This window comes from Sapajus apella, unplaced genomic scaffold (genome assembly GCF_009761245.1).
Source record: "Sapajus apella isolate SASKATOON/1434 unplaced genomic scaffold, GSC_monkey_1.0 scaffold28, whole genome shotgun sequence".
Taxonomy (NCBI): Eukaryota; Metazoa; Chordata; class Mammalia; order Primates; family Cebidae; genus Sapajus; species Sapajus apella.
Genome location: NW_022436968.1, coordinates 15,329,202 through 15,353,390, shown reverse-complemented (window position 1 = coordinate 15,353,390; position 24,189 = coordinate 15,329,202). Strand labels below are relative to the sequence as shown.

Genomic DNA, 24,189 nt, shown 5'->3' with positions numbered 1-24,189 from the left:
TACAGATACCTGAGAACATGTGTAACATCTCATTATTTTCTATGACTGATTAGTACTCCATTGTATATTGTGTATATGTACTATATTTTCTTTATCCATTAATTTGTTGATGGACACTTCGGTTGCTTCCAAATCTTGGCTACTGTGAACAGTGCTGCAATAAACATGGGAACACAGGTAACTCCTCAATAGACTGATTTCCTTTCTTTTGGTTCTATACCTAGCAGTGGGATTGTTGAATCACATGGTAGCTCTATTTTTAGTCTTTTGAGGACTCTCCAAACTGTTCTCCATAGTGGCTATACTAATGTACATTCCCACCAATACTGTATGGGGGCTCCCTTCTCTCCATGTCCTTGCCAGTATTTGTTCTTGCCTATCTTTTGAATAAAAGCCATTTTAACTGGAGATATTTCACTGCAGTTTTGATTTGCAGATTTCTGATGATCAATAATGTTAAGCACCATTTCATATATCTGTGTGCCATTTGCTGTCTTCTTTTGAGAAACGTCTATTCAGATGCCCATTTTTAATCAGAATTTTTCTATAGAGTTGTTTGAGTTTCGTATATATTCTAGTTATTAATCCCATGCCAGATAGATACTTTGCAAACATTTTCTCATATTTTGTAGGTCATCTCTTCACTTTGTTGATTATTTGTTTTGCTGTGCAGGAGCTTTCTAACTTGATATTATAACATGTGTTCATTTTTGCTTTGGTTGCCTGTGATTGTTGGCTATGATTCAAGAAATCTTTACCTAATCCAATGTCTTGGGTATTTCCCCAGTGTTTTATTTTAGTAGTTTCATAGGTTAAAGTCATAGTCTTTAACTCATTTTGATTTTATTTTTATATATGGCAAGAGATACGGGTCTAGTTTCATTATCTGCATATGTATATTCAATTTTCTCAGCAGATTTATTGAAGAGCTTATTCTTTCCCCAGCCTACATTTGCATTTTTGTCAAAAACGAGTTCCCTACAGATGTATGGATCTGTTTCTGGGATATCTATTCTGTTCCATTGGTCTGTGTGTCCTTTTTTATGCCAGTACCATGTTGTTGTGGTTACTACAGCTCTGAAATATAATTTGAAGTCAGATACTGTGATTTCTCTGGTTTTGTTCCTTTGCTAAGGATATCTTTGGCTAATTTGGGCCTTTTGTGATTTCATGTAACATGATATATCTTTCTGTGTGTGTGTGTGTGTGTGTGTGTGTGTGTGTGTGTGTGTGTGTGCTCTTCATTTTTTTTTTTCATCAATGTTGTACAGTTTTCACTGTAGAGATCTTTTACTTCTTTGGTTATTTCCAAGGTATTTATTTGTAGTCATTGTAAAGGAGATTATTTTCTTGATTTCATTTTTAGATTAATCTGTTGGCATATGGAAGTGCTACTGATTTTTATATGTTGATTTTGTATCCTGCAACTTTACTGAATTTCTTTATCACTTCTACTAGTCTTTTGGTGGAATGTTTAGGATTTTCCAAATATAAGATCATATCATCTGTAAACAAAGATAATTTGACTTCTTCCTTTCCAGTTTGGATGCCCTTTCTTTCATTCTCTTCTCTGGTTGTTCTAGCTAGGGCTTCTAGTACTATGATGAATCATAGTGGTGAAAGTTAAGCATCCTTGTCATGTTCCACATTTGAGAGAAAAGACTTTCAGTTTTTCCCCATTCATTATGGTACTAGCTGTGGGTCTGTCATATATGGCTTTTATTTTGTTGAAGTATATTCCTTTCATAACCAGTTTTTTGAAGTGTTCTATCATGAAGAGATGTTGAATGTTATCATTTGCTTTTTCATCATCAGTTGACATGCTCATATGGTTTTTGTCATTCATTCTCTTGATGTATCACATTGATTTGCATATATTAAATCATCCTTGAATCCCTGGGATAAACCTCACTTGGCCACGATGGATGATATTTTTAATATGTCATTGAATTCAGTTGGCTAATATTTTGTTGAGGATTTTTGCATCCACATTCATCAAGAATATTGGCTTGTAGTTCTTTGTTATTGATGTTTCTTTGTCTGGTTTTAGTATCAGGGTAACACTGGCCTCATGGAATGAGTTTGGAAGTATTTCCTCCTCATATTTTTTTTTGAATAGTTTGTAAAGATTGGTATTAGTTCTTCTTTAAATGTTTAGTGAAATTCATTAGTGGTCCCAGGCTTTCCTTTTCTGGGAGACTTTATTATGGCTTTAATCTCATTACTCATCATTGGTCTGTTCAGGTTTTGAATTTCTTCATGGTTCAATCTTGGTAGGTTGTATGTGTCTAGGAATTTACTGATTTCTTCTAAGTTTTCCAATTTATCGGCATATAGTTGCTCATAGTAGCCTCTAATGATCCTTTGAATTTCCGTGGTATCGATTGTAATGTCTCCTTTTTCACCTCTAATTTTATTTATTTGGGTCTCTTCCTCCTCCTTCCCCTCCTCTCCCTCCTTATTTTCCCCCTTCTCCCCCTTCCATTCCTCCTCCTTCTCCTCTTCTTCTTCATTTAGTCTGTGAGAGATTCTGATAAATTCTGCAATATGTCCATTGCATTTCTAAATTCCAGAATTTCTGATTCTTAATTATTTCAACTTATTTTTAAATTTATCTCCTAGGATTCTGAATTCCTTCTCTGCGTTATCTTAAATTTCATTGAGTTTCCTCAAAATGGCTATTTTGAATTCTCTGTCTGAAAGGTCACATATCTCTGTTTCTCCAGGATTAGTCCTTGATGCCTTATTTACTTTGTTTGGTGAAGTAATGTTTTCCTGGATGGCCCTGATGCTTGTGGATGTTTGCCAGTGTCTGGCATTTAAGAGTTAAGTATTTATTGTAGTCCTCACAGTCTGCCTTTGTTTGTATGCATCCTTCTTGGAAAGGGTTTCCAAGTATTTGAAGAACCTTGGGTTTTGTAATGTAACTTTTTGGTCTCTGCGGCCATGTCTGAATTAGAGGGCTCTCCAAGCCCAGTAATACTGTAGCTCTTGCAGACTTGTAGGGGCACTCCCTTGGTGGTCTTGGGTAAGATGTAGAAGAATTCTCTGGATTATCAGGCAGACACTCTTCTTCTCTTCCCTTACTTTCACAAACTAATGGAGTTTCTCCCACTTTGTGCTGAGCTATGTGGAGTTGGGGGATGGGTGACACAAGCACCAGTACTGGGACTGCACTGTGTCAGACTTGAAGCCAGCATGGTGCTGGGTCTCGCCCAAGGCCTGCAGTAACTACTGCCTGGCTATCATCTATGTTTGCTCTATGCCCTGGGGCTCTACAATCACCCCGGGTGGGCTGGTGGCAAAGCTTATGCCCTTCCCTTCAGAGTAGTGAGTTCCCTGAAACGCTGGGAAGGTCTAGAGATGCCATCCAAGAGCCAGGACCTAGAGTCGGAAAGCTTAGGAATCTACTTGGTGTTCTATTCTAGTGTGGCTGTGCTGAAAGCCAAGCCACAAGATGAAAACCTTTCCCACTCTTCCTTTCCCTTTGCACAAGCAGAGGAGTCTCTCCCTGTGGCCACTACTGTCTTAGACCCACAACAAGTACTTCCTTGCGACTGCCAATGTTCACTCAAATCCCAAGGGCTCTTCAGTGTTCCTGTGGTGAATACTGCCAGGCCTGAGACTCTCCCTTCTGGCTTCCCTCTGGCCCAGGGAATGTCCAGAAATGCTTTTCCAGAGCAAAGCCTGGAACTGAAGACCCAAGAGCCTGCTTGGTGTTCTACCAACTGTGGTCAAGCTGGTATCTAAGCTCCAAGACAAAATCTCCTTTACTCTTCCCTCTCTCTTTTTTTCTACTCTAATGTCTTCAATTTTGGACTAGGCCCTCTCCTTTTCTCAAGCATGGGGGTCTCCCTATAGTAACCAAAGCTGGGAATATAATGGCTCACACCTGAAACCAGCATGTCTGAGTCTCACCCAAGGCCCATGGTAAGTACTATCTGGGTCACTGCTGATTATTGAGAGTCCAACAGCTCTTAAGTCAGCAGGTGATGCATCCTCCCAGGACTGGGTCCTTCCCTTCAAGGCAGTGGGTTCCCTTCTGAACCAGGGTTTGTCTAGAAATGTCATCCAGAAGCTAAGGACTAGAATGGGAGCCTTAGGACTCTGCTTGGTGCCCTGTCCTACTATGGTGGAGTTGGTATCCAAGTTGCAAAGAAAGTCCTCTTTACTCTTCTTCTCTCCTCAAGTGGAGGAAGTAGTCTCTCCAGAATGGCAAGCTGCACTGTCTGTGATTGGGGGAAGGTGGTGCCAGTACTTCCTTGGCTAACCCAGCTCATTTCTCACTAGCACCAGGACTTGCCCAAGAATTGTAGTCTTTGTAGCCTAGACTTCCTTTTAAGTTTATTTAGATCCCCAGAACTTTATTCTGTGGTGGCAAGGCTTGCCAGGACTCAAGGTCTGACTACAGAGATGTGTGATTGCCCTCTGGCTAGGGCTGGTCTAAATGCTCCCTCCTGAGCCCCAGCTGAGTTCTGACTGGCCTTGCTTTCTGTTGTGAGGGGGTGGCACTGAGTTCCAATGCAAAGTTCTACAATCACTATGGTCTCACTTTCCCAAATGCACAGATTCTCTTTCTGTGCCACAAGGCTGCTGCGGTGGGATGGAGGAGGGGTGTTGCTGGCTACTCAAGACTATCTTTCCTACCCTCTTCAGTGCCTCTTTCAGTGACATGAGGTTAAAATCAGGTACTGTGATCACTCACCTGATTTTTTGTTCTTATGAAGATGATTTTTGTGTGTGTGTGAATAGTTGTTCAACTTGGTATTCCTGTGAGGAGTACGACTGATGAAGGCTTCTAATCGGTCATCCTGCTGCACTTCTGTGTGTGTGTGTGTGTGTGTGTTTTCACTGTTCTATCCCATGAATCTACAATAATGCTTGGAACATAAAATAATAATAATTTGTATTTTTAACCGTGAAATACAATAATTTCACTGCTCTATTCCCTGAATGTACAATAAGGCTTGGAATAATGCTCAATAGATATTTGTTGACTGAATCATAAATGAATGAATTTTCCTAGATGACTTTTAGCAGTTTGTAGTCATAATGAACATCTCTAATTTTAACTTTTAAACTTCTAGGGTAAATTATATTGTCTGAAAGGGGTTTCTCTGTGTTTCTGCTGATTGACAAATAAATGTCAAATATCAAATATAGCTATACACTTGTATTACTCCAGTATCAAAGAGTTAAAGCCAAAAGCCAATAAAATGATAGAGTTACATGTAGAAATTGGTTGCTGTGTGGAAGCACAGATTGACAGTACTGAGGTATCTAGTTCATGAATGCTTCTGCTGGATTTCCAAAGGTCAGCCCTACTTTTAAAAGCTTAGTCTTCTGTCTTGGGCTAGACAGCAAAGAGAAATGTGCTTAAGATCCATTATATTGGTAGCCTCTCATATTTACACACCTAGCACTTCATTTTTCATATAATTTCTTTTATTATGGAGGGTAAATGACAGTTTTCTGCTGAATTTTAAAATAATGCATCATGTATAATTCATAAAAATTGCCAATAGCATCAACATCCTCCTCTGGTATTTGTCCTCCTTAAGAAATGCCACATATTAGACTTCTGTGATAGGTGTTATGCCTTACTGGGCGCAACTGACCTTGTCCTACTGTCCGTTCCATCACTACCAACAGTCATCTGGACATTTAAGATTTTTTAGCTGACAACGTCAGCAGCTATCCTTTTCTTGTTACACTTTTACTGTTGTCATAGAGACATGGAAACAGCTGAAGAGAGTTTTCACAATTCCTGAGGAAGGAATGATGTTAATCATGCTAGTATATGTCACTGAAATTTGTTTCTAAGTGATGGCATCAAGGTCAGGCTCTTGTACTTGAATCTTAAGGGATTTCCAAAGACCATAAGAAGAGTTTCTACCAGGAACTCTCATTTGGAAGTAGTCTCTATTACAGTGGTTCTTAAAGTGTGGTCCCTGTGTCAGCAGAAGAAGCAATATCCCAGAACTTGCTAAAACTGCATGTTATTGGGCTCCATCCCAGACCTAACAAATCAGAAAGTCTGTAGTCCATGTTTTAACAAGTCCTCTAGGTAATTCTGATGCAAACTAATGTTTGAAAACTACTTCTGTATTAGATAGTTTCCTGGTTCTAAAACAAAATACCTTTGATGAGAAAAATCAAGGCACTCTAGAATCTAGAGATAAACTAAATATAGGATGTTCTGCACAGAAATATTTGAAAATCTAAGTTATAGAATGGTGTTTTTAGAACTGGGCTTGAACTATGGCTTTATAGAAGAGGTAGTTATTGAAAATACACAAGCCTTGACCTTACCCAGACCTTGTGAATCAGAGTGTCTGGGCTGGAGCTGATTTCCTGCTAAAGGGCCCCCTAGATGGTTCTGAGGCACCAAGTATAAAATAAAGTACCGCATATGTTACCATCATCATCTCTGGGTGATGGGACCAAGAATGACCTTTATTTTACAAACACTTTCTGAATTTTCTGAGTTAGATGCAATGATCATATATTCACTTTGTAATCAGAAAATAACAATAAGACAATTATTTTAAAAGGATGATAGCATATAGAATAGTATTTAATCATCTTGGAGATCTGAAAAATTGAGAAGTTTATATGTGAAGAGCTCAGATCCTGGAGGAGGACTGCCTGGTTCAAATCCTAGAGGCTTACATACTAGCTGTGTAACTTTCCTTCTAAGAGCCTCAGTTTCCTCATCTCTTAAGCAGAGGTAGTAAAAATAGTGTCTATTTCACAGGGCTATTGCGAGAATCAAATGAGAGCACTTTGAACAGTTCTTGGCACATAATGAGAACTCAAAATGTTAGTTACTAATAATACAAGAATATCTATGTTTAATGGTTCTTTATGACAGTATATTTTACAGTTAGTCTTACCCTCCTTTCTCTTTTTATTTGAGATGGAGTCTTGCTCTGTCACCCAGGCTGAAGTGCAATGGCACGATCTTGGCTCACTACCACCTCCAGCTCCCAGGTTCAAGCAATTCTCCTGCCTCAGCCTCCCAAGTAACTGAGACTACAGGTGCATGCCACCACACCTGGCTAAATTTTTTGTATTTTTAGCAGAGATAGGGCTTTCTGTAAAAGACATGAATCAATTAGGTTTGTTTTTTCAGATGGTGTCTCACTCTGTCACTGAGGCTGGAGTGCAGTAGTGTGATCACAGCTCACTGCAGCCTTCAACTCATGAGATCAAATGATCTCTTCACCTCAGCCTCCTGAGTAGCTGGTATCACAGTTGCATGCCATCAGTCCTGCCTAATTTTTTTATTTGTTGGAGAGACAGGGTCTCACTACGTTGCTCAGGCTCATCTTGAACTCCTGGGCCCAAGAAATCCTCCTGCCTTAGCCTCCCCAAATGCTGGGATTATAGGTGTGAGCCACTGCACCTGTCCAATCAATCAGCTTTTATTGTAATTAGACTCCCACTCTTCTCATCTGCCTCTTGTTCCTTGCTGTGACTCTTACTCCATTCTCCCTCCTTTTGACAAAAAGCTGCATCTCAGCTCTCCTTATATTTAGTGAACACAGCCTTCATATTTCCACTTGTCCCCCTTTTAGTGTGGTGTCTGTTACCTTTGCCATTTTTATTTGATCCCCAAAGTTGCAACTACCAATTATCTCTTGGCATTTAATAAACAGCTGCTAAATTCTCTTACAGTTCAGCATCACCAGCTATATGTTCGTCTTGGATATCATTAATGATTCAGTTTCTGAAGCTCTGTCAAATAGAACACTTCTGAGTCTCAGGTTAATAATTGATTTAAAAAATATCCTTCCTGGGTTTGTACATCCAAGGCAGGGACTGATGCTGTACGATGCACCCCAGTTGGGTGCTCTTGCAGTTGCTGTTTGTAGGTCTGGAGCGGAGCTACAGTTTTCTTTTTCAAAGGGAGAATAGTGTGTATTGAAAGCCTAGCACCACCTGATTGGGTTCTTTTTATTTCTCCTAGATTTAATCAGAAAATTGTAAAGCACTGAGAAAAGGAGTTTGGAAGAAAAATGCATCAACTTTCTATTTTCTGGAGTACTTTTATATTGGAAAAAAAAGCAATTAAGGCAGTGTTTTTCAGATTTTAGTGTGCATGAGAATCACCTTGAAGGCTTTTTAAAACAGATTGGTGGGTTCTACCTCAGAGTTTACACTTCTGTATGCCTAGGAGGAGGCCTGAAAACCAGCATTTCTTACAAGTGCTCATGTAGTACTGAGGCTGCCAGTTCAGAGACCTCAATTTGACAACTACTCTTTAAAAAAAATTAGATCCAGAGGGTACATGTACCTGTTTGTTACATGAATATTGCCTGTGTAATGGTGGGGGTTGGGTTTCTAGTGTGTCCATTATCCAAATATTGGACACTATACCCCAAGGAGGTAATTTTCAACCCTTCTAAAGATAATTACTCTTTTAAAGAATGTACCCGTAAGAATCTTGAGAACTTGATCCCCCTAAATAGGGAGGAAAGTTAGCATTAGCTATGCTAGGAGCCTTCTAATCACACATTTCTCTTGTGCTCACTCTCTCTTCTTCTTCCTGCTATTATCCAGGTCTGACAATTGTAGCCTGAGAAAGAGGGAGCAAAAGAAACATATGATTAACAGGCTCCTAGTCTAGCTATTTATAATACTAATTTTTCCTCCCTGTTTCAGGGACCAAGAAAGTGATCACTCCTATGCTCATTAAATTCCCAAACCTTGTCAAAGAAGATTAAAAAAAAGTTTATCCCATATCTTAGAGAGATTATCAGTTTACTAAAGATTATAATTTTAGTAGCAAAGTGTCAATTTTCGGTCTACTGATGCCAGCCTCTGTATTCTGGCCTGCTTATTCCTCAGCCCTACATACCTTTCCATAGTCAATATCTATGGTTCATTCCCACTATAAGCTTTTGCACTTGCAGTCCACCTGCCTTAAATGTCACTCTTTCCTGTTTATTCATGTTTTTAACTCCTTTCGAAACAGTTTCCTAAGATTCAATTTCTCCAAAATGTCTAGACACTCAGACCACCACAAATAATTCACTTGGTTTGCCTTCCAGTTCATAGTCCCTTATCTCATTTTCTTCTATTTTCTGGTACCTTTTGGCTGATGTCTTCTTATTTTTCATTTTGCCATCTTCCTGTAACCATAGCACTCCTATTTAAAATCAAGAGGTTATAGAGAGAATAAAAGCTAACAATAGCATCTCCTGTCACTGCCTGAACTTCTTGGCATATGATGCATGGAGTAGGGGCAGCCAGGTTATCCCTGCATAGGAGAACAAGAGGAATCAGGAAAGCACTAAACTTTACTCTGCTTGCCTCTAAGTTAAAAATCCCATGTTCCTGCTGCCAGTAGTGACAAGGTACTTCAAGAGTTCTTGGCTTCAGTAACCTCACGTCCTAAGCTTAAACTGTTCATTCTTCTCTTCTACTTAGAATAGACAGTTACTATGGTTAGGAAGGTAGCACAGCCAGAAGTGTAGTGGCTTTTGTTTTGCTTCAATTTTTGATTCAGTGTTCAGAGAATATAATGCAGTTACTATGAAACAACACCTGGTCTGTTTACTAACACAAAATTTTAAAACATGATTTTACAAAAAGAATTAAATGACTGGACCAGAGGACAAAACTCACCCACAAATTACCACTTCACACTCATAATTAGCAGAAAACTTTGAACAAGGAATAGATGCCAAATGATTCAGGCCAGACAGGTTAGATTCCCCTGCTGTGTCGATGAACGTTTTGGGGACATCACAACATTGCATTGCTGTGAATACCAAACACACAGCAAGGGTCTCCATGAAGCTGGTAATAGCCAATACACTTATGGACTTAAGGCTTCCAAAAGAAATATACATATACAGCATTTGTTTTATTAAAATAACTGATTCTGTCAGATTAATAGCTTTCACATTTTTATTACCTTTTTTAGTGAGCCTTTTTAAACTTTCATATTCAACATGTATATGCAATAGCTTAGGCAGAAGCTGGAAAACCAAGCCCTGACTGAATCCTGTTCTGCTCCCCCATCCAGCCAAAAACTTCTGTGAGGATCTCAGAGTACCTCCTGTAAAACCTCTAGGGCTCCAAAGAGCAGAGCTGAAAAAGAAGCATTGATACTTCCTATCAGAATACAGCTTATTGATTAATAGCAAATGTAATCACTCTAAATATTAAGACATTAGAATCCCATATTCCTCCCTATGCAGTCACTCAAAAGGTAGATTTTCTTATAAGGAAGGAGGGACACTCTTATTATAAACCTGCTTGTGAACAGATACCTGTCATTTCTAAACATTAAGACCTGGTTCTCTGAAGACCATTATTTCCAAACTAGGTAATATGTGTGTAAGTACATAGAAAATAAATAAAACTCATATTAACCATAAAAATTACTGTTTAAGCATCCATTCAACACAATGTGAGTAATGTGGCATAATAAAAAGAGAAAACTAGAAAGATAAAGGATGAAATACTGTCATTCACTAGCTTTGTGTTCTTAGCAAGTCTCTCAACCTCTCTGAATGTCAGTTTCTGACTTTTGGTGATAATATATTTCAGAGTAACTATGTGGGTTAAATATTGACAGAATCACAGGCATTTCTCCTTTTGCCTAAACCTGATAACAAGGCTAGACACAGACCCTTCTCATTTTGCCCCTAGTCAACTTCCTGTTCTTTGTTTCTTGAGTGATTAGCTAATATTACGATTTCTTTTCCCCAGAAACTAGCTAGACACAGAGATAAACCTTTCCTGTTCATCTAGCTGAGTGAGACTTCCCCTGATTGCAAAATTCCTACTGTGGATCCTCTCACTTGTAACTTGTTGACTCCTACCTATAAAAGTCTAATGCAACACCACTCTGCAGAGACACTCTGATCTTCAGCTCTAGGACGCCCTCCTTATTGTGATATCCTGAAAAAGATTAACTTTTCTGGTTTTAGTCTTTGACAATATAATATATGTAAAAGTGCCTGACACAATTAGTCATACATAATTATAAACTTTTATTACAGAACTTCTATAAACAGTGTTCTCAGAATAACCTATGGAAGGCACAAAAGATGAGAAAAATGCATTCTCTACATTGGCATCTTCTGAATCTAGTATCAGTTCCATATATTTAGGACTTTAAAGTTTTATTTTTGCTGTTTTCCTAACTCCGATGACAATAAGCTAATTTTGGCAGATCAGTAAATAATATGAATTAATTTACAAACTAATGCGAGTCTTATAGTCATATATTTACATAAAACTAAAAACTTTGTCTTCAACAAGCATACCAATTATTTAAGACTTCGTTGAGATGGCTCTGTATTCATGAGGACTTCTCTAATTTTTGCAGTCAGAAATAATCTCTATTCTCTGTGCTTCAGTTTGCATTTTCTTTGTACTTTTTAAAAAAGCGTCTTTCACACTATGCTCTGCACTAGTCTTAATCATACACATGTCTGATGTTTTCCCCAGATTTCAAGTTGTTTGAGGACTAGGTATTGTCCTTTATTTTCTCTGGTACAGCATCTTGGGCAAAGGAGATACTGAGTTAGTGTTTGCTGAAATGAAAGAATCTATAATACTACTTGATGTCTTGTATCATACTAACTAGGCAGCATGAATATTAATACTTCATAATAAAATCAGGGTCTACGCTGAGAAGACCAAGAAATTATGAGAGGATAACTAAGAATGGGGTAGGAAAAAAGGGAGGGGGCAAAAAGATAACTATGCAATTGAAGAAATCTGGCAAGTTAAAATTGCACAGGAAACAAATGCATACTGGATAATTTTTAAATAGAGAATGAAATCTTCCAACCTTGAGTATCTTTAGTACACAAAGGTATAAGAAAGAAAGACTATAGTCTAGGTCTTTGGAAATTTTATATACCTTGAAAAATCAGAATCAGGTAGTGGTAATAATGTCAAGGTTGTGATACACAATGTTCCTTTCAACAGCAGGTCACCAGCGGAATGCTAATAAATGTTAACAACAAAGTCTTTGGGAAGAGGGAGCCCTGATTTGTAGTACTGTCAACGATTATAGTGTAAATCATTCCCACCATGGCTGACTTTAAACTATCAATATGTCACTTAAGTAAGTTTGCAAAGAAATGCATGCAGCTGGTTCCCCCAAGCCAGTGAGAGCTGCTTCCATCACTGCAAATTCCATCCTGCAAATTCCCTTTTTCCTTTCTTTCTTTACTTCCTTCCTATTATATCAGGTTTAGGTGAGAGGGCACATAAGAAACAAGGCTTCGGCCAGGTATGGTGGCTCACACCTATAATCCCAGCACTTCGGGAGGCTGAGACAGGCAGATCACAAGGTCAGGAGATCAATACCAACCTGGCTAACACAGTGAAACCCCATCTCTATTAAACATACAAAAAATTAGCTGCGTGTGGTGGCATGGGCCTGTAGTCCCAGCTACTTGTGAGGCAGGAGAATCACTTGATCCTGGTAGGCAGAGGTTGTGGTGAGCAGAGATCGTGTCACTGCACTCCAGCCTGGGCGACAAGAATAAGTCTCTGCCTCAAATTTTTTTTTTTTTTTTTTTTTTTTTTTTTGGCTGGATAGGAGATTCTGGGTTGAAAGTTCTTTTCTTTAAGGATGTTGAATATTGGCCCCCACTCTCTTCTGGCTTGTAGGGTTTCTGCTGAGAGATCTGCTGTGAGTCTGATGGGCTTCCCTTTGTGGGTAACCCGACCTTTCTCTCTGGCTGCCCTTAGTATCTTCTCCTTCATTTCAACCCTGGTGAATCTGACGATTATGTGCCTTGGGGTTGCTCTTCTTGACGAATATCTTTGTGGTGTTCTCTGTATTTCCTGGACTTGAATGTTTGCCTGCCTTGCTCGGTTGGGGAAGTTTTCCTGGATAATATCCTGAAGAGTATTTTCCAGCTTGGATTCATTCTCTTCGTTGCATTCAGGTGCGCCTATCAAACGTAGATTAGGTCTTTTCACATAGTCCCACATTTCACTAGCCTAGTTTGGGCTAGTATAAACTGTAAGCTCATGGAGTTTCCTGGATTTATCTTCAAGGATAATGAAGACAAAATCTGGCTTTGTGCAGCACATACTCTATATGTGGCATTTAATGACACTGGAAAATCCCTAAGAAAAACCTTCCTGGAATAACTCAGGGAGGTACCAAAGTTAAAAAAGAAACCTTATTTTCTAAGTTTAGGCTAGAATGACTTGGGAGGACACCCTCCCAGGAAGGGTTATAGAAGTTACTTAGGTTCCAACCATGAATTTTAGAATCTTATAGGAGTTATTTAGGTTCTTACTCTGCATTTTCAGAACCTTGTGTTATTTTAAGCCACACATATAAGAATAAAAATTTTTAATCACAACCACTTTGATCATCTTTCCATGTCCCCACTTGTACAACTACCACACTGGAGTGTGGTCTGGCATGAATCTCTGTAACTGGCATTGTCAACTAACTGGAGACAGAAAGGAGCTTGGCCTGCACTCTGAAAGAGCAGCAGCTGTGGAGAGGACAGGGGTGGCTGGCAGGGTGCCCAGTGAGGGGAGGGACATGCCTATGCCACTGGCACCCGTGAGGGTCAGTTTGTGCACTATCATCATTATCGAGGCTTTCCTGAGAGCCTTCAGAGGGCACACACAAACTAAAACCTCACACATTTAGATTTATTTTCAATTATGCCACTTAAAATAAAAGCACCAACAGCAGAATAAATTGAATGTCAAAACTTAAAATGTTGGCACTTGGCATTAAGAAGTTGTGATACACTTGAGGCTTAACTGGATCATCAAACGGGCAATGGCTCGAGGCATGTTTCAAGTGCATTGTTTAAACTAGAACAGAAAATCAAGATTCACTGGATTGCCTTTTCTAGAATGTCCTGAGAAGTTAGCTCCAAAAAGCAATCAAGAACTCAAGAATAAATGAAAGCTTGAGCGGAAATCCTAGTGGACATTTGTCTTTTTTTTTTTTTTCCCTGGATTCCCAGAATCTAAACCTATGTCTTTCTGTGGAATTCTGCACCTTAATGAGTTTTAAGAGAAGACAAAGTCCACTTTCTTACTATGGGAGCACAAATGGCTAAACTCTCACTTTCTCAGTGATTCTTGAGGCTAAGATGTTAGTACATGACTTACACTCAGCCAATCAGACATATTTTATCTCCCTTTCCTGGTCCTCCACCCCATAAATCCAGGACTAGTGATATCAAGAGGCAGGAACAGGGGAGATGCCATTTTGGGGACTGCACAATAGCAACAAATGTATCCAATCTCCAGAAGAGGGTGGTGGGCAGAAGTGTGCTCCAGTGGAGGGGTACAACTGTGGTAGACAGTGCTTAGTGGCAGGAGCAGCCCTACTCTTACCAGATGGGTTTCATGGCATGAATCCAATCTCTGGTTCTACTTCTCTGCTTCCCTTTGCTTTCTCCAATGTCCTGAACTTGGTTCTGCAGACCTCTGATGTTGCCGTGAGCTCCCCAATGACTTTTCAACAAATTTCTTTCTGCTGCAAACAGCCAGTCAGTTTCTCGGCTAACAACTAAACCTTCTGATTATACAAATAAATTACAGCCAAACATTTTCTTTCTCAAAAGAGTTGTTTGACTCTAAAAAGTAAGACAAATATCTTATGTTTCCTTCTAAGGGGGTTTTCCTCTGCAACCATATTTTTTAAACAAAGTGGCTGCCTGGTAGTTGTTTCTATGCTTTTCTGAAGATCATTTCTCCTTAGGTTCACGAGAACCAGCCCAAGGACAACTCATGATCTCTTCCTTACTTTCCCAACTCTCATTTTTAAGGGTCTGCTTGCATTTCAATTAGCAGTAACATTTACCAGGTCTTTCCTACATACCTTTATTTATTTTCTCTAGGTATGTGCTATCTTTTCACTGCCTCAAAATGCCTTGTACCCCATCACCTGTGTTTAATCCCTAGTTTCTTATACTGATTCCTCCCAGAAGGGTCTGGAACTCCCCACCATCACCTGCATTTTGTGGCCTATCTTTACTAGCACGCTGTTTACTATAAACTTTCAATTTGTGGAAGTGATGCTTCCACCTCTGCACAAAGTCGACATTTCATAAACACCTGATTATTCTAATATTTCTGTTTGGTGCTCCTAATACTAGGTCTTCTGTCTTTCTAGCTTACTCCCAACTCAATTGTGGACTATTGTAGGAAAAGTAATAGGACCTCTTGACATACATGAAGCCAGAGAAAACAAGAATAGTACTACCAGAGTGAGCAAAAGCTGGTGATTAGCAGCAATCTAGAGAAGAGACAAAGAAAAGTATAAGTAAAAATTATTCCCATGTGCTTTGAAACCGCTCTGAAATGATACTGTAGATTCAAGCCTTCAAAACGTTTGTTGCAGAATGGCTCAACTTTGTATGGAGGTAGAATTGCACATCCCATCACTCTGATGGGGATGTTGGTACAGTTGCTAATTTCCACCAAAGGATATTGATCTAAACCCCTAGTCATGATTTTTTTCTGAAGCACATGAATTTGCTTTCAACCAACAATTATAAATGCCTATCATCAAGGTCCTTGCTAGGGAATGTAATCTTATACTCTCTGTCATCCAGTACAGTTAAATTCTGGTTGAGATAGGTGGTATCTGGGGACAATTGTTTGAACAATTTCTTTGAAATGTTCTAAGCGATATTGTTAGGGCAAAAGATTCAACCATCATTCTCAGCAAACTGACAGAAGAGCAGAAGATCAAACTCCACATGTTCTCACTCATAGGCAGGTGTTGAACAATGAGAACACATGGACACAGGGAGGGGAGCACTACACACTGGGGTCAGTTGGGGGGAAATAGGGGAGGGGAGGGGGGGGGGTGGGGAGTTGGGGAGAGATAGCAAGGGGAGATATGCCAGATGTAGGTGATGGGGAGGAAGGCAGCAAATCACACTGCCACGTGTGTACCTATGCAACAATCTTGCATGTTCTTCACATGTACCCCAAAACCTAAAATGCAATAAAATAAATAAATGGAAAAAAAAAAGAAAAAAAAAAGATTCTATACTGGACCATAATTTCCTGTCTTCTTAGAGATTGCTGGATTTTGTCATAGTCTTCAGCATTTAGGGAGGAGCAGAAGAAACAGAGAAATAAAATCCATTATGTGGAGGGGTGATGTAGATATTTTCCAGTCCAGGCTCACTGCCTCCTCCATGAAACTTCATGTGACAAATGATTTTTGGCCATATATACAAGGAAAATCTTTGTTTTTCCTGAGAGTGTCTTTTTCTTTAATAAGAATTCATGTAACTGATATATATTTCTTTTCACTTTGCCTACTGTGAAGTTCAGATGCAAGAATAAGACTGAGAGAAAGAGAACTATGAAAGAACTGAGAGCCTGACTATTTATATTTTTTCCTCTGGCCTTACTTATTTACTTATTATGATATATTAATACATATATATTTACATATGTATATACGTTGGGATATTATGGTTCTTTATTTTTATTGACAATTCAGTCATTATTTTCTTATTCATGCCTTAATAAACTGCTGCAATTCTTTTATATGCATAAATATATAAACAGATGAATAAAGGTGGCTAAATAATGTTGCATGAACTTTAGCCATTTTCATTATTAACAATAATTTCTTAGTAAGTATATACTACTGTGTGTGTGTGAGGTGCTTGATGAGTGAAAAGATGCTTGATCCCTAAGACAAAGTTCCTGACCTTAAACGTCTTGAAATCTAATTGAGATAATAGGGCTGGTACAAGGAATACAATATCAAAACTATATTATACTAAATTATGTATATGTGTGCATACATATATATAACATGTATATCTATATAAATATAAAATGGATGCACAAGTCATGTAGTAAGATCCTTCCTGCCTAAAAGGATAAAACTAAAACAGATACAAGATGCGTCTTTACAACCATGTCTCCCAAAGAGTGCAACTCCCCTCTCATTCTCTGCTGTCTCCTAATGCCTAGGCAGTACCCTACCCACTTCTAAATCTAGGATGATTTTATTTAAAAAATTTCAAGAATGTATGGATTATAAAAGGAAGAACTGTTATTTTTTCAGTATCTTTTCTTATTGTACATTTTAAAGCATCAATGCTCTAACATGCCTCAGAAATAAATTTTATTTCACAACTTGTAATGTATATACATAGACATGCATACACATCTGAAACATAAGTTTCACAGAACACTATCTTTTCTATGTGTGGCACACTAATAGTTTCTATTTTGTTCCATTTTCTTTGTTAAAACATACTTCTTAGGAGCCACTTAATTCAATTTATTATAAATAGCACTGTTTTCAGAAAACAGGAAGTTCAAATTTCCAAAGGCCAAATGTTTTAATTTTCTGAAGGAAAAAACTATTCTTTTAAAGATCAAAGGAGATGGGCTAGATGGTACAGCACACTGCTTCAAATGGAGGATACAGCATACTGCTGCTTATCTACTAAGTATTTGCTCAGAAATTCAAAATATGTAGATTTATGATCCATGCGACTCTCCCTCAGAGGAGAAAATACATCCCTAAGTTGTATTCCCAGTAGGAACACATCAACCCAGATAAGTAAATCAAATTTCAAATGCTTTTAGTATTAGTGTATGCAGATTGTAAAAATGGGCTTAACTTATAATTCAGCTTTTCTCTAGCCTGAGTTATAATAAACTGAAAAACATTTATATATGCATATAATTCAGTAATCTTGAAAACTGCATTATTACTGACTAATCAGTGATTACCTTAACCTTAGATTTCTTCACTGAAGAAATAAATTATTCAGCAAACAAAGCAAAGCAAAAAAAGAAGACCCAACTCTCTTTCATGAATTGAGACATTGTTAATCACCCAACTTATAGAATTTGGAAAGTAAAATGCTATTATTAATAATTCTGTTGAATCATGATCAAAATTGTGAATAAAAACACTTCCAATGTACCAACATAACTTCTAGGGTTATTCATGCCAGAAACATCTCATCTGGGCCTCAGTACTCCCCAGGAGAAGATTAAGAAAGTTATAATCTCTTTACCCTGTCAAGTCTAAGATAATACTTAATTGTTACTGTGTACTTGCAATTCCAGATCACATTGGACAGAAACACCTACCTTTAACAAATAGTTCTATTCTAGCTACAATCATATCACATTCACTTCTCAGCCTACCAATTAATATCCAACCAAATTAGAGCTTGGTGAATTTCTGGCAGGTTTGCGACACTGTGCCTGAAACCTGTAATTTTAACTAATTATAGAAATTCTGGGCAGGAAGCCTTCTGAAAAGATGATCAGCTTCATTCCCCTCATTTGAAACTTTGAAACTGTCCAAGACCAAGGGTTCTCTCTTCTATTTTAACTTAAAGAGAAGAAATAATATTAGCATGAATGATCACTCACTGTGCAACTGGAGCCATACTAGGTCCATTACATGCATGATCTGATTTAATCCTTATCTTAATGTAGCAGGAATTATTCCTATTTTTGGAGGGGGAAAAGCTCAGAAAAACTTAGCTGAACAAAGGGAAACAGAGTGTTCACTGTAGAGTTGGGATCTGATCCAAGGTCCATAATCTAACTCCAGAAACTGATGATTCTCTGTCATCTTTCCAGATGTAGGCTGGAGGTAGCTGCTCAGAGCACACATCTCTTCCCAATTCCACAGCTCATGAATATCCATCAATAGCTTGAAATCAGCCTTGGTAGGAGTATTCACACCTTGAAAACTGGTAAATACTACAAATCAGGGCTTTCTTCTTCAGAGAGCTATTTACTAGCACACTACTGCTTATAATATTTGTATTTAACATTTCACAAATGTCAAAAATTGGGTGTTTCTGTTGATCAAGTTTTTTTTTTTTTTTTTTTTCCAAAAGCAAATAGTAGCAGGAAAGTTTAGGTAGAAAATATTTCAGCAATTGCCTCCAACATTTACTTTCTATGTACCTTTGACTATCATGAAACAAACTTAAGAGTTTTTAGTTATCTAAAAGTAGTTACAATAATATAAGTCCCCATGCCTCCATTATCCAGATTTAATAATGATTAACATATGGCCAACCTTATTTCACTGTACACATCAAACATGGTCTTTTTCTCCCCAACTGGATTATTTTCAAGCAAATCTCAGACATTTTATCATTTTATTTGTAAATATATTAGTTTGTATTTTTAAGAGATAAACTCATTTTAAACATTATCACAATACTATTATCGCATGTTAAAATATCAGTAATTCTTTAATGTTATCTAATAATTGGCCCATATTTAAACTTCCCTGATTCCATCAAAACTCTTTTTTACAGAGTTGCTTTGTTTAAATCAAGATCTGGAGCAACTGGATGAAATGTCTCTTAAGTATTAATTTATTCTAATCTGTTAATTAATTTTTTGATAGTCCTCTCTCTTTTTCTTTTGCCATTTATTAGAGTCATTTGTCCTGTCGAATGTCTTACATTTTGGATTTTGCTGATTGGTTTCCATGGTATCATGTGACATGCTCCTCTTTCTTCTGAGTTTTTTGAAAATTGGTAGTTAGACCCAGAGGTTTAATCAGATACATGTCCTACTTTTTGGCAAGTACTGTATATTTCATGAGTGGGGTTCTACTTCTACATCACATCAGAAGGTAAGTAATTTCTGCTGTCTTTCTTTTGCTAATTAGTGAGTTTTGGTCTTCTCATCCTACGTCATCTTATAAAAATTCTCCACCAACCTTTCATCTAATTGTATGGGCAGCAATTGATGATCATTTCCTAGATTCATTATTTCAGTAAAGGTAACAAAAGAGTGATGGTTTAGGCCTTTTATTCCTTTGGCTGGAATTCTTCTGTAGAGCAGACATTTTACTTATCAGCTATTTGGTTAACCTGAATTACAGTTTGTACAGGAACAACAGCATGTTTTCTTTCCCTTTACTAACCAGTTTACATAATGAATTTACACTCTTGTATCCTTCAAGGTTAACAGAAGGCTTATTTTCTTCCTTTTTTTAAAAAAAAATTTTGCTATTATTATGCACTAATGGATGTTAATATGTTTGATGTTTTTCCATAAATTGCAGTCATTCTTTTTTTGATTCTTGGAAATTATTTTCTGTGTCTTTTTGACATGACCGCAGTATTTTTTGATAGCTTTCTTGCTTTCAGGTATATTTCAGGCTTTTATATATTTTCAGACCCAGACATTTTTAGAAGGAAGCTGATTTCTTATAATGGGAAGTGGCTCCACCCACCATTGAAACTGATTGTGTCTTAGGAGAGATTCTCAACTAAAACAGGCTGAGCACTCACAGAACACAGATGACATATAGAGTACTGTCAGCCAGCATGTGAAATTTTATTACTTAGAGCAAAGGTTGCCAATTTATTACAGGATCTGTCATGGTAAAGTATACAATATAATCTTTACTCATAACCTAATCATTATTAACCTCAAGTATATGGATAAGTGACTGTCTATAAAACTACACTGCATGCATCCTTTATATATGAATAGAGCACTGGGCAAATTCAGATTTTCAGAGACCTGAAATCTAAACAATTTGTGGGGTACACTGTTTTAGAAAATTAACATAAAATCACAAACACAAAATTAGGCAAGAAAGTGTATATTTAGATTAAGGGAAAGAAATCACAGCAAGTTATTTAAATATAAACAAGCTAGAAAATAGGGAAATCACAAAATATGAAAAATAATATTTTTATAAATGTATCACCTGTTATATTTCTGTATTACTCCTACATTTTTTGGTTGCCTACTCTTTGATCCCCTTTTCATAAAATAATTTTGCGATATCACTCTATAGAGATATCAGAAAGATAATTCAGTCTTTCCTCTGGTGTGATCAGCCAGACTTAAATTGTTGATAGTTGGAACACATAAGAGCTGGTGACCTATACAAACATATTCTTATTTGTAGGATTCCTATGGTTTGTGCTTTACTCAGAAATTTTATCCTATAATTTTTAAAAAATCATATAAAATTGTATAAAATTTATAAATTCTATTTTAAGCAACTCCCCCCAGAGAAAAAGTGAATGATGTATATATAATTGTATATGCCAGTATATTAACTACTATATTTCTGATAGGTGAGAACCTACATTTTGACTAGAGATCAATTAGAAGAAAACCATCCAGCTACAAGTTTATATGTTTGGTGATTGAAATTTTTCCACAGAATAGCTTCTGGTTCTGTACATTGCAATCATCATTTCTCCTTTACTAATTACTTGTAGGTCTGGGTGCTGTAGGGCACATTCATAACACAACATAGCCACTAGCCTTGCTGGGAGAGTCAGCTGAGTGTGTGGTAGAATCTAGAAGCCAGACATTCCTTCCTTGGCATGGCTGGCAATAGCTTAATTATACACAGAAGTGACTACAGACCTTACGCACATCCCACTAACTGAGTAAATGTATCTCCAACCCTTAGTCTCCTCTGCCCAAAGCTATCCTCAATACCACCCAACACAAGGAAAGGTGAAATGAAGGAAAAGCTGGAATGTAATAAAACAGTTGTCTTAACCAATTGTGATTAAAATACCTCACTTTAGCAAATATTACAAAATCATATAACCATGTGAACATACTCCTCAGGCCCTCTTAGGGCCTTGGAAGAACCCGTACAAGCAAGGCGACCTGAAGTTTAAGCTTCACTGGCTTCACAGCAATCATCTGTCTTCAGAGAATCATCACCCCACTGTTCCATCTTTTCCAATGGTTAATCAAAGCATTTTGACTTTCCTATCTAGAACTTTTTTACAATTCCTTTAGCATTATCCTTTGACTCTTGGACTCCATCCTCAGGGGTCCTCACTACACACACATAGAAGCCAAACATACAATAATTTCACACTGTCTTGTGGAATAGAAGAGTAATCGTGTCAATATAATTTTTCTCTTATTGCGTTGGTGGAATGAATAGCTAATATGAATCTATAGCTTATAAAAAGCTGTTTGTGAATTAAAAATACATCTATATAAATATATCTAGCCACTCTTGGCTGAAACCCAAGAACACTACAAGTAAAAACACAAAGAAGTCATGGCAAGTAATTTCTAGCTATTATTTTGGTTAGTACTGTAGCAGACTCACTAGCAAGAATAGAAATAATGTCCGCGCTTTAGTTATACTATGCTATGCCTGTCAACACTGGGAGTTGCTGGCAAGTATTTCAGGAAAATTTCCAGAGCTATTATTAGATATAATACAGACTTTCCTACCTAGTTTTCAGCCATGAGATCTCTGGCAGATGCCTCAGTGATTATAGAGGCAGTAATGCTCGGCATCCTGACGGAGACAGCCTGTCCCAGGACCAGCAACAGCAACTGACTGGAATTTTACAGGGGGAGTTTTAGTTTTAATTTTTATTTTTCAGATACTTCAACATAAGGACAAGGTCATTCCCAATGCCAAAACTTCTAGTTAAGCTTTAATTTTTCCTTATATATCAAAAGTACTGAGACAGAGAAAGAAAAACAACTCCCAACCCACAGAAAGCCCAGTCAGCAAGACAAAAAAAAAAGGTCTTGAAATTTAGTATTAGGAACTCTGGGTATCTAAAATACAGTTTCAAATTGAACACTGTCACCCCTGAAATCACAGGTAACATTTATTTGGGACTTACTATTCATCAGGCATTGCACCGAGTGCCTTGTAGTATTTCAAGTCTGCCATATCCTGATTTCACAGATGAAGAGGACAAGGCAGTGAAAGGGTAACAAACTTGACTTGGTTGCAACTAGCAAATGTCAGGTGGGGTGGGGACCAGACTTCGCCTTTCAGCAATCTAATTCCAGAGACAGATTGTTAATCATCCCTCCATATTGCCTTGTGGTATTAGTATGTTTGAAAAATCTCTTGATCTTAAAGTTGGAGAGGTAATAAAAATTAAAATCTTTGTTCAAAAGTATAAGAAAGAAAAATATTTATGCTTTCTCAAGTTTCTAAATAGATCATCCATATGGAGACAACACTGAATTTGGACTGGATTTTCATATAGCTGTCAATGTAACATTTAGATTTCCTATCACTTAAAACCAGCATTTATTTGCATATTCAAAACAGAGTAAATCAACAACGTTGGAAAAATTCTTTAATAGACTATATTAAAAAACAAATATGAGAAAAAATTGTTGATTAAGCAGGATGAATACGTTAGAGAGGTATTCTGTACAGCATTATACCTGTAGTTAACAATACTATATTGTGCACTTAAAAATGTGGTGAGTGTAGATCTCACATTAACTGTTCTTATCACAACAAAATCAAATTAAAACAACAATGACAACAAAACCCCTAAGCCTATATCAACCTGTTAGAAGAAAAATGAAGAATTAATTTACATGTTTGTCTTTAAAAATATTCTGACTACATGTAGAGAGACAAATATTCTAAGAACAAAAAAATAATTTAAGAATTTTTGAATCTGATTCAGTTAAGTTTGTTGTTGGTAGCAGTCCTGGTGTAGCAAATCTGAAACTATTTTTTGTGTGTTGTAGGACTGAGAAAATAAGTAAATATGTTCATTCTTACTTGGGAGAATGAAAATGCAAATACGAAACGTGGACCCAGCGGTGCTGAAATGAAACTGATGGTAAGAGTATAGCAACATTACACCATATAGCTATAATACTACTGTGTATATGTGCACTCCTTCTATATCCACTGAGGACCTAGAAGCAATGCCACTCCAGAAGCAATAAGCAAACCTACTACCTAGATCTGGGTTTCTGAATTCCATTCCCTTCCTACTAAAAGGGACCAGGGATAGGACCAAGTTAGGCCTGAAGTATCTCTATGTACATCTGAATATACCATGGAGGATGTGCTCAAACTGATGAGGACAAGTCAAAAAGAAATAAGCCAACTCAGAAGGTTCTTGATGATGATCACATTTGGTACAATTTGCTTATCAAAGTGAAAAATTACAGAAATCTATTATAATATTATTGAATTGAGAAACGGTCAGGGTCAGTGGCTCATGTCTATAATTCAAGCACTTTGGGAGACTGAGGTAGCCTGGTTGTTTGAGCTCAGGAATTTGAGACCAGCCTGGGCAACATGTCAAAATCTCATCTCTTCAAAAGATACAAAACATTATTAGAACATGCAGGCATGTGCTTGTAGTCCCAGCTACCTAGGAGGCTGTGGTGGGGGGATCAACTGAGTCCAGAAGGTTAAGGCTGCAGTGAGCC

General features: G+C 37.5%; 1 protein-coding gene across 5 annotated transcripts in view; it reads right to left on the bottom strand.

Moving 5' to 3' along the window:
• The window catches only part of ZNF385B (zinc finger protein 385B), a 385,918-nt gene that overhangs the window by 160,756 nt on the left and 200,973 nt on the right, over positions 1-24,189 (bottom strand). Inside the window, exon 1 of one of the 5 annotated variants that reach the window (XM_032292793.1) lies at positions 22,216-23,971. The exons of the other annotated variants lie outside the window; for them this stretch is intronic. The gene's annotated coding sequence lies outside the window, so the exon portion shown is untranslated. Of the gene's footprint in view, positions 1-22,215; positions 23,972-24,189 lie in introns of those variants that run through there. 5 annotated transcript variants of the gene reach the window in all.